The 10,817-nt window shown below is 46.9% G+C and overlaps 1 pseudogene; it reads right to left on the bottom strand.

The window, feature by feature from the left end:
* Nucleotides 1-9,259: 9,259 nt before the first annotated feature.
* On the bottom strand, nt 9,260-9,377 carry LOC126413555 (5S ribosomal RNA; annotated as a pseudogene).
* Nucleotides 9,378-10,817: the final 1,440 nt, after the last annotated feature.

Below are 10,817 nucleotides of genomic sequence, written 5' to 3'. Positions count from 1 at the left end.
GGCCCACAAAACTATCGTCCAGTTTTCTTGGCATCCATTTGTTGTTGAATCTTAGTATATTAGTCTGAGCTCAAATGTAATGAGGTGCCTCGAACACATTAACTTCTTTCACGCCAACCAGTATGGATACCGAAAACATCGATCATCTGAAATCCAACTCGCACTTTTCTCACATGGTATGCTGAAAGCCACATGGATCAAGGTGGTCAGGTACATGCAGTACTTCTCAATCCCCGAAAAACATTTGACGCAGTACCAGACCTAAACTTATTATCAAAAGTACGGTCGTATCGTGTATCAAGCGAAATTTGTCACTAGATTGAAGATTTTTTTGTAGGGAAGACTGAGTACGTTGGCCGGCCGGTGTGGCCGAGCGGTTCTAGGCGCTACAGTCTGGAACCGCGCGACCGCTACGGTTGCAGGTTCAAATCCTGCCTCTGGCATGGATGTGTGTGATGTCCTTAGGTTAGTTAGGTTTAAGTAGTTCTAAGTTCTAGGGGACTGATGACCACTGCAGTTAAGTCCCATAGTGCTCAGAGCCATTTGCACCATTTGAACTGAGCACGTTATTTTGACTGGAGAGTCGTCGACAGATGAAGAAGTAACTTCAGGTGTGCCCCAGGGAAGTATGTTGCAACCATAGCCGTTCATTTTGTATACTAATGATTCTTGCAAACGATATCAATAGTAATCTCACACTTTTCGCAGGTGATGCAGTTAACCATAATGAAGTACTGTTTGGAAAATATAGATCATTTCGATCATGATAACATTTCGGAATGATCCAGAGATTGGAAACTTGCTTGAGATGTTCACAAACGTACAATTGTGCACTGTACATAACTAAATACCATAGTATCCTATGACTAAAGTATCAAGAACTCACAATTAGAATCTGTTAACTTCTACACACACCTGGGTGTAGCTCTTTGTAAGCGTCAGAAATGGAACGATTAAATAGACTCAGTTGCACGTAGAGAAGATAGTACACTTTGTTTCATTGGTAGAATACTAACGAAATGTTATCAGTATACAAAAGAGGTTGCCTACAAATCACTTGTGCGATCCATCCTAGAGTATTGCTCAAGAGAGTTGAACCTCTATCAACCAGGACTAGCAAAGGATACTGAAATAATACAGAGATGGGCAGCACCAATAGTCACAGGTTTGTTTGACCCATAGGAGAGTATCACGGCGATGCTGAGTAAATCGAACTGAGAAACACTTGAAGATAGCAGGAAACTATCAAGAAAAAGCCTACTTACAAAAATTCTGCAATCAGCTTTAAATGACGAGTCTAGGAATACGCTACAATTTCTTACGTATCACTCTCAAAGGGATCGTGAGGGACATATAAAGTTAATTACAGCGTTCACAGAGGCATTTAAACAGTTATTATTCCCGAGCTCCGTACGCGAATGGAACGGGAAGAAACCCTAACAACTCATACATCGGGTAGTACCCTCTGTAATTCACTTAACAGTAGTTTGCAGACTATAGATATGTCTGTAGATGCAATAGACCCACAGGGACTGTCAGCAGAACCTGAACGTAAATAAATTTAAGATACTGTGTGTTAATAGGCACAGAGATCCCCTACTGTGGTTCTTCAGTTTCTCCCCGCATTTTTATAACAATGTAATCCAAGGTGGACACTACCGGTTATCGATGTCCAAAGATCACAAAATAATGCGATCTGTCCTGTGCCCTGTCGCCATACCGATCACGAGGTGGCCTCGTGAGCTGACGGCAGAAACTTTGTGTTTCCGGGATCTACGCAATAAAAAACGTGTGAAGCGATAAAAAACAGACACAGGGAATAATATGCGTTTTTAACACATCTAAAATAATGAGAAACAAGAGTACAGTATCAGAAACAACGAGAAAGTGTCTGATGTATGCAGTCCGTCTTCAGGCCACAAGTGGCCCATCGGGACCATCCGACCGCTGTGTCTTTCTCAACTGAGGATGCGGATAGGAGGGGCGTGTGGTCAGCATACCGCTCTCACGGTCGTTACGATGGTTTTCTTTGACCGGATCCACTACTATTCGGTCGAGTAGCTCCTCAATTGGCATTACGAGGCTGAGTGTACCCCGAAAAATGGCAACAGCGCATGGCGGCCCGGACGGTCACCCATCCAAGTGCCGGCCACGCCCGACAGCGCCTAAATTCGGTGATCTGACGGGAACCCGTGTTTCCACTGCAGCAAGGCCGTTGCCCCGTATGATGTACAGCACATATAAAATTACCAGCATTATACATGGGCTTGGACAAATATACGGAAGAACCGCGAGTAATGCATGCTTGAACGTAAATGCTGATGCTAGCCAAACCTGGAAGTTGCGCTGTTTGACAACAACGGCACCAGTGAAATGCCATCAATACGTTGCAAGTGTCCGTCGTGGTCAAAAGAGTGTTACATTAGTTACAGGTGCATTATATCGGAGCTAAGTGAATTCGAACATGGGCAAATCGTTGGTGCTCGTACGGTGGGCGTTTCCGTAACCAAGGCAGTGGAAATGCTTCGCCTTTCAAGAGGCACCGTTTCGAAGATTTACACCACATACAGCGAAAGTGGGAAAACGTCATCGCGTGAGTCAGAGTGCAGGAGGAATCGCGTACTGACTGATCGTGACATACTGTCATTGAAGAGGATTGTGACGAAAAACGGGAAGAAGACAGCCGCAATAGCCACTGCAGAACTGAATGTCGCACTCGCAAATCCTGCCAGTCGCTTCAGTCGTGGACTGTGCGGCTGGTCCCGGGGAAGGTTCGAGTCCTCCCTCAGGCATGAGTGTGTGTGTTTGTCCTTAGGATAATTTAGGTTAAGTAGTGTGTAAGCTTAGGCACTGATGACCCTAGCAGTTAAGTCCCATAAGATTTCACACACATTTGAACAATCCTGTCAGTATCGAAACAACAAGAAGGGAGCTCCGTAAGTAGGGAATTGAAAGGCTAGCTGGAATTCCAAAGGCACCCATCAGTGACGCACATACTCTTAAACAGGAAACCTGTTGCCGAAGCCATAAAACCTGGACTCTGGAGAAATGGAAAAAATAATTTGGTGGGATGACTCTTGTTTCACACTGTCTCCAACTTCTGGTCGCGTTACGTCGAAAGAGTGAAACATCGCGAGAATTCGATGATAATCAGGGCAGCCATACTATGATATTCCATTAGCCCCATGGTTATTCTGCAAGGTCGCATTACTGCCAATGATTATGTGAGCATTTTGGGCTCATCACGTCCATCCGATAGTACAATGTTTGTTCCCTTATGACGATACTGTGCTCCAAGACGGCAGGGACGACAGAGACTGCCAAAGATTATTATGTGACCATTTTGGCTGGTGAGGTCCATCTCATGAAACAAAGTAAGTTCCCCAATGGTGAAGCTATGTTCCAAGACGACAAGGATCCCGTTCACATATCTAGCAGCGCCCAGGACTGTTCATGTGAACACGAGGGTGAATCGGCACATCTCCCCTGACTACGACCGCCACCAAAACTCAGTGTTATTGGGCCTTTGTGGCCTACTTTCGAGAGAAGGGTGCGTGGCCGCTATCCACCACTATAAATGGTTCAAATGGCTCTGAGCACTATGGGACTAAACATCTGAGGTCATCAGTCCCCTAGAACTTAGAACTACTTAAACCTAACTAACCTAAGGACATCACAAACATCCATGCCCGAGGCAGGATTCGAACCTGCGACCGTATCGGTCGCGCGGTTCCAGACTGAAGCGCTTTTAACCGCTTGGCCACGCCGGCCGGCTATCCACCACTATCATCGTTACCTGATTTTGTGGTGGTAAGTTCCTATGTGACCAAACTGCTGAGGTCATCGGTCCCAAGGCTTCCACACTACTTAATATAACTTAAACTAACTTACGCTAAGGACAGCATACACGCCCATACCCGAGGAAGGACTCGAACCTTCGATGGGGGCAGCCGCACGAACCGGTGGCAAGGCGCCTAGACCGCGTGGCTACCCCGCGCCGCAACGTTACCTAAACTCGCCACTATTTTGGGGGAAGAATGGTACAAGATTCCGTTGAAAACCCTACGTGACCAGTGTTTATACGTTACTGGCCATTAAAATTGCTACACCACGAAGATGACGTGCTACAGGCGTGAAATTTAACCGACAGGAAGAAGATGCTGTGATATGCAAATGATTAGCTTTTCAGAGCATTCACACAAGGTTGGCTCCGGTGGCGACACCTACAACGTGCTGACATGAGGAAAGTTTCCAACCGATTTCTCATACACAAACAGCAGTCGACCGGCGTTGCCTGGTGAAACGTTGTTGTGATGCCTCGTGTAAGGAGGAGAAATGCGTACCATCACGTTTCCGACTTTGATAAAAGTCAGATTGTAGCCTATCGCGATTGCGGTTTATCGTATCGCGATATTCCTGGTCGCGTTGGTCGAGATCCAATGACTTTTAGCAGAACATGGAATTGTTGGGTTCAGGCGGGTAATATGGAACGCCGTGCTGGATCCCAACGGCCTCGTATCACTAGCACTCGAGATAACAGGCATCTTATCCGCATGGCTGTAACGGATCGTGTAGCCACGTCTCGATCCCTGAGTCAACACATGGGGACGTTTGCAAGACAACAACCATCTGCACGAACAGTTCGACGACGTTTGCAGCAGCGTGGACTATCAGCTCGGAGACCAAGGTTGCGGTTACCCTTGACGCTGCATCACAGACAGGAGCGCCTGCGATGGTGTACTCAACGACGAACCTGGGTGCACGAATGGCAAAACGTCATTTTTTCGGATGAATCCAGCTTCTGCTTACAGCATCATGATGGTCGCATCCATGTTTGGCGACATCGCGGTGAACACACATTGTAAGCGTGTATTCGTCTTCGCCATACTGGCGTATCGCCCGGCGTGATGGTATCGGGTGCCATTGGTTACACGTCTCGGTCACCTCTTGTTCGCATTGACGGAACTTTGAACAGTGGACGTTATATTTCAGATGTTTTACGACCCGTGGCTCTACCCTTCATTCGATCTCTGCGAAACCCTACATTTCAGCAGGAAAATGCACGACCGCATGTTGCAGGTCCTGTACGAGCCTTTCTGGATACAGAAAATATTCGACTGCTGCCCTGGACAGCACATTCTCCAGATCTCTCACGAATTTAAAACGTCTGATCAATGGTGGCCGAGCAACTGGCTCGTCATAGTATGCCAGTCACTACTCTTGATGAACTGTGGTATCGTGTTGAAGCTGGATGGGCAGCTGTACCTGTACACGCCATCCAAGCTCTGTTTGACTCAATGCCCTAGCATATCAAGGTCGTTATTACGGCCAGAGATGATTGTTCTGGGAACTGATTTCTCAGGATCCATGCACCCAATTTGCATGAAAATGTAATCACATGTGAGTTCTAGTATAATATATTTGTCCAATGAATACCCGTTTATCATCTGCATTTCTTGTTAGTGTAGCAATTTTAATGGCCAGTAGTGTACATTCCGAGACAGTTGGAAGTTGTTTTGAATGCCAACGGCCTTCCTACACCGTATTAGGTGGGTCATGTGTTGTGTTTTCTAGTGTTTTCATATTTTTATTCAGGCCCTGTGACAGATGGAATTATGTGAGACAGAATAATAGACGAGAAAGGCATTGAAGATGGCACGGAAAGTGCTGACAAATATGTATATAAAGGAAAAATTAACAAAGTCTGTCTGGCATAAGGCGGAGTTTCTCTTCAACGTTGAAGAGATGCTAAACAAATTCCAGTGGCAGACGCTACAGGGAAGGCGTTTTGCGTCAAGGTGCGGTTTACTCAACTGCAACACTCTCCGTGCGTTTCTGAGACCGTACGTTCCCAGAAGATTCGAGTAACGTATTGCTTCCTCCTACATACAGCCTGCGAGGTGACCGCAACAAGAAAATCAAAGGAAATGGAGCCCATGTGGAAGTTCACCGACAGCCATTCTTACCATGCGTCATTCGCTAAAGGAACAGGAAAAGCGGGAAAATGACACTGATTCCAGATGTACCCTCCGCAACACACCGTAAATCTTGCGGAGTATAAACATAAATGTCGATGTTCAGGGATGATACTATTTACTTGGTTATTTCGTTCATTTCAGGAAGTATTACAGCTTCAAAATTGTTTCAAAAGCATCGGTAAGTATAGGTTCAGCTTACACATCCACTGAGATCGCGAACCAAATATTAAGGCTCATAATTAGTGAATTTCATATAAAGAAAGTGAAAGAAACAGAGACTTACTTTCCGTCAATGACGAGAACATTGAAGCGCTCAAGAAACTTAGTCGAACAAGGACGCGAGAGACAATCGGCGAGTTGTAATCGTGATGAATTCGTCTACATTTATTTAGTACAACTACCAGAAATCTTATATGATGAAAGACAGACGGGGATCTTAGCCAGCTCCCTCCGTATAGGAATCCCATGTGATGGTGTCTACGCCATCGCGTACTGTAGACAATTCGCTTTCAGACAGCTACGCCTCAATCCCTCATAAAGGGCGCTTAAAAACTGTTTCATCCGTACTAGACAACAAATAGTAATGTTACATTAACTTTCAACACAAGGGGCTTACTATAATGAAGTGCGCTGTTTCTGATACACAGCATCCCCCCGACCTTGATCTCGACCCCTCCCCCGTTTCCTTTGCCACCTATCTCTCATATATTTCATAAAGTTGTGCACAAACTGAAGAAGCTGATACAAGAGTAGAAGTACACAAAATTTGAAATCAGAACTTACGGTCTGGGAAGAACACCTTCCATCCAAAATGTTCCGAGACTGATTTCATTACTGGTGTATAAGTAACTTTACCGCCGTAACTGACGATGTCAGCTTGAATCAATAACGCTGAACAATATATGTACATTCGATCAATTATTTGTGAGCAGGCAGTGTTAAGAAGAGGACGGGCTACTGTAATGTGTCAACAGTGTGTCACAAATCGCAATGGAGCAACATCTCTAAAAAAATGGTTCAAATGGCTCTAAGCACTATGGGGCTTAACATCTGAGGTCATCAGTTCCCTAGACTAAGAACTACTTAAACCTAACTAACCTAAGGACATCACACACAGCCGTGCCCGAGGCAGGACTCGAACCTGCGACCGTAGCAGCAGCGCGGTTCCGAACTGAAGCGCCTAGAACCGCTCGGCCACAAACGGGCTGCGACATCTCTAAATGAAGTCGTGTGACTAGGGCCACCCGTCGGGTAGACCGTTCGCCCAGTGCAAGTCTTTCGATTTGACGCCAGTTCGGCGACTTGTGCGTCGATTCTATATGAAGTGTTCAAGACATTCTCCAGAATGATTGAAATGCAAAACGAAGACAATTCTTTTCTGGAAAAAATCTTCACGAGATGTTATCAATACGAACCTAACGGATATTGAAGCCAATGTGACGCGCGAGCTAAACAACATCCCATAAAAGAACTTTCGTGATAGTTTCAAAAAAAATGGTTCAAATGGCTCTGAGCACTATGGGACTTAACATCTGAGGTCATCAGTCCCCTAGAACTTAGAACTACTTAAACCTAACTAACCTAAAGACATCACACACATCCATGGCCGAGGTAGGATTCGAACCTGCGACCGTAGCACTCTCACGGTTCCGGACTGAAGCACCTAGAACCGCACGGCCACCGCGGCCGGATGTGATAGTTTCACATTGTTGTATGAATGATCTGTGAGTGAAGGGAAACTATGTAGAACACCTGGAGCATTGAAACCACCATCTAAACGTTTCTCTACTTTTTGTTTATCCAGTCTCGATACTTTTTGGGCTGACGGGGTTTCCCTGAGCTAGAAAAACCTTGGACTGTCAGGAACAACAAGAACAATCAATGCACAGCCCCTGAAGTTCAGCGCAGGTAATGTACCATTTTTGCATTACTTTTTTAAAAATTCTTTTTCGTAACGATGTTGATGATACATCAATAACCCGTTACCTAACTAATGAGTAGCTCCTACGAATTTCCAATAGTATTAAGATGCAGCTAATGTATGGTAGTGTTAATATAGTTAATTCTAATGGGAAAGCTACTGTTGTAGTATTTACGCTACTAAGAACTGCAATTGAACTACTTTCCCACTGACTACACTACCTGCAGCATTACAGGGGTGCCCAGCGAGCTGACACCAGTGGGCGTGCCCCTGGCACTGGCTGACCCTAAGAAATGGACTGTCGCTGCAGAATACTAACTACTGCTTAACTACTCTACTAGCACAATTTCCTCCATCGGTGAGAAACGTACCTCCTAGTCTGTGACGTGGCGGATTTCGACTGTAACGGTAGTTGGCCAGTCCACGTCTCGGCAGTATAGGGCAAGTGCGTGGATACGTTTCTTTTCAACTAAGACCTTCCTTGGTTATCCCTCAAGTAGTCCCATAAGATCTTAGCCGATATCTCGTTAGCCAAGCTGCTGAGGATCTCGAAGTTATTCTGAGGTCTGTTCAGGTGATGGGTGTCATGGTTTGGTAGCCGACGCCTCAGGTCAGCCGCCACATCGCAGATCACGTGATCACGAGTGCCCTCCAAGGCTCCAAAGTCACACGAGGGCGTAGCCCGCATCCCAAACTAGCACAGATATGTCGGATAGGGCCGATGTCCCGTGAGAAAGTGCAACAGACCTCTACTAGGTTGAGGATACTTAAGTTGCATCCGTTCCCTTATGGTTGCCAACAATTGGTATGTTCTACGCCCAGCCTCGTCGGTCTTCCAGGTCTCTTGCCACAGCTCCTCCCCTAGCCGTCTGATCGAAATTTTGTCCCCTACTTGAACCCCCATGATCTCGGCTATCTTTTCAATTCTGCCCCTCTTCACCCAGTACCAGGCTGCCTGCTCTCGTATTTTGATGTCGAGCAAGCAAAGTCCCACTACGACTAGCATGGACCCTCCCGGACTTGTCCTTTACGCCCCGACTGAACATACTAGAGTATTCCGATGGACTCTTTGCACGATCATGGCAGGCACAACCCTCTTGAGCCTGTGTGCCCAAACTCCGGAGCTGTCACCCGCGATCTGGGTCAGGATACTGTTATGCACTCCGTCTTCAGGCCACAAGTGGCCCATCGGGACCATCCGACCGCCGTGTCATCCTCTGTTGAGGATGCGGATAGGAGGGGCGTGTGGTCAGCACACCGCTCTCCCGGTCGTTACAATGGTTTTCTTTGACCGGAGCCGCTACTATTCGGTCGAGTAGCTCCTCAATTGGCATCACGAGGCTGAGTGCACCCCGAAAAATGGCAACAGCACATGGCGGCCTGGATGGTGACCCATCCAAGTGCCGGCCATGCCCGCCAGCGCTTAACTTCGGTGATCTCACGGGAACCGGTGTATCCACTGCGGCAAGGCCGTTGCAGGATACTGTTATGGTACAATTTAATTAGATTCGCCAGGAGGTGGAATCTTTTATGTCCAATTCCAATCAGATTGTTATGTAGTTCCAGCGATCTCTGGGACACGGTCCCGACGTGTGTGGCGAAATTCCATTTTTCATCAACGACGACTCCCAGGTATCGGGCCTCGCGACGCCGAAGAACTGGTGAACCATCGAACCTTACAGTTGGGTGTCTAATTAAGTGTCTCTTTATCAACAGATAGATAGATTTATTTGCGGAAATCTTAATTTTAGTTTTTCGACACCATTCTGATAGCAGAGATAGTGTCCGCTCTACCCTAGGTTACAAGTCTTCCCGACTACGGCCGCCCACCAGCAGGAGGAGGTCGTCTGCGTAGGCTATCAACTCTAGCACATCACCGCTGCGTTTTAGACTGTCCAATGATGGTTCGATGCTAAAATCCCAAAAGTGTGGCCCCAGATCAGATTCTTGTGGACACCCCATCGTCATTCTTTTACTAACACGGCCGCTAGGGGACGATAGCCAGACCTCCCCTTCATCACAATAGCTCCTCAGACAAGCGTATAGCCAGCCGTTGTGGCCGAGCGGTTCTAGGCGCTTCAGTCCGGAACCGCGCTCCTGCTATGGTCGGAGGTTCGAATCCTGGTTTGGTCATGGATGTGTGTGCTGTCCTTAGGTTAGTCAGGTTTAAGTCGTTCTAAGTCTAGGAGACTGATGACCTCAGATGTTAAGTCACATTGTGCTCAGAGCCATTTGAACCATTTTGACAAGCGTATAGCAGTTCTGGCCACTCTTTCTCCCGCAAGAAGGAGAAGAGCAAAGACAACCACAGGTGGTCAAAGGCACCACTGACGTTCACCATGATGCCGACGTTGTACTTATGCGGAAATGAGCCACAGACCTCGGCCCCTTCGGCAAAAGCGACAGTCTCTGATCGCTCCGCCGAAAGCTGAACTACCTGTCGCTCATTCCGCACAGCACACTGTGTGCTGCAAATCTGTCAGATAACTTTCCAAAAAGTTTACCAGGGGTGTCTAGGAGGCAGATAGGTCTGTATGATTTTGCCACTGCGGGGTCCTTGTCTGGACCTTTCTTTGTGGTTACCACATTGGCCCTCTTCCAGATGGCCGGAAATTTCTCCAATATCAGGCACTCACTGTATAGCCTCGTTAGAGGCGCAGCTAGCTGTGGGGCGAGGAACTGCACTCATTCCTATACAATGCCGTCTGGCCCTGGAGCTAACCTCCTTTAAAGATTTTGTTTGAGCAAATACTTCCTCTTCCGAAAACGGGCATACCATGGCATTATTTACATACTCAACTTTGTCTTCCTCTCTAATACGGCGCTGCTCGTCTGTATCCATTTCCCCGTCTTCGTCGGGCAACAGGGACCTCAGCAGTTTCCCACATAGACTTCGCCATCCGGTCCCCGTCTCTGAC

The sequence above is a fragment of the Schistocerca serialis genome, chromosome 7 (assembly GCF_023864345.2).
Source record: "Schistocerca serialis cubense isolate TAMUIC-IGC-003099 chromosome 7, iqSchSeri2.2, whole genome shotgun sequence".
Taxonomy (NCBI): domain Eukaryota; kingdom Metazoa; phylum Arthropoda; class Insecta; order Orthoptera; family Acrididae; genus Schistocerca; species Schistocerca serialis.
Note: the sequence above shows the minus strand (reverse complement) of the source record. Positions and strands in the feature narration are given on the sequence as shown.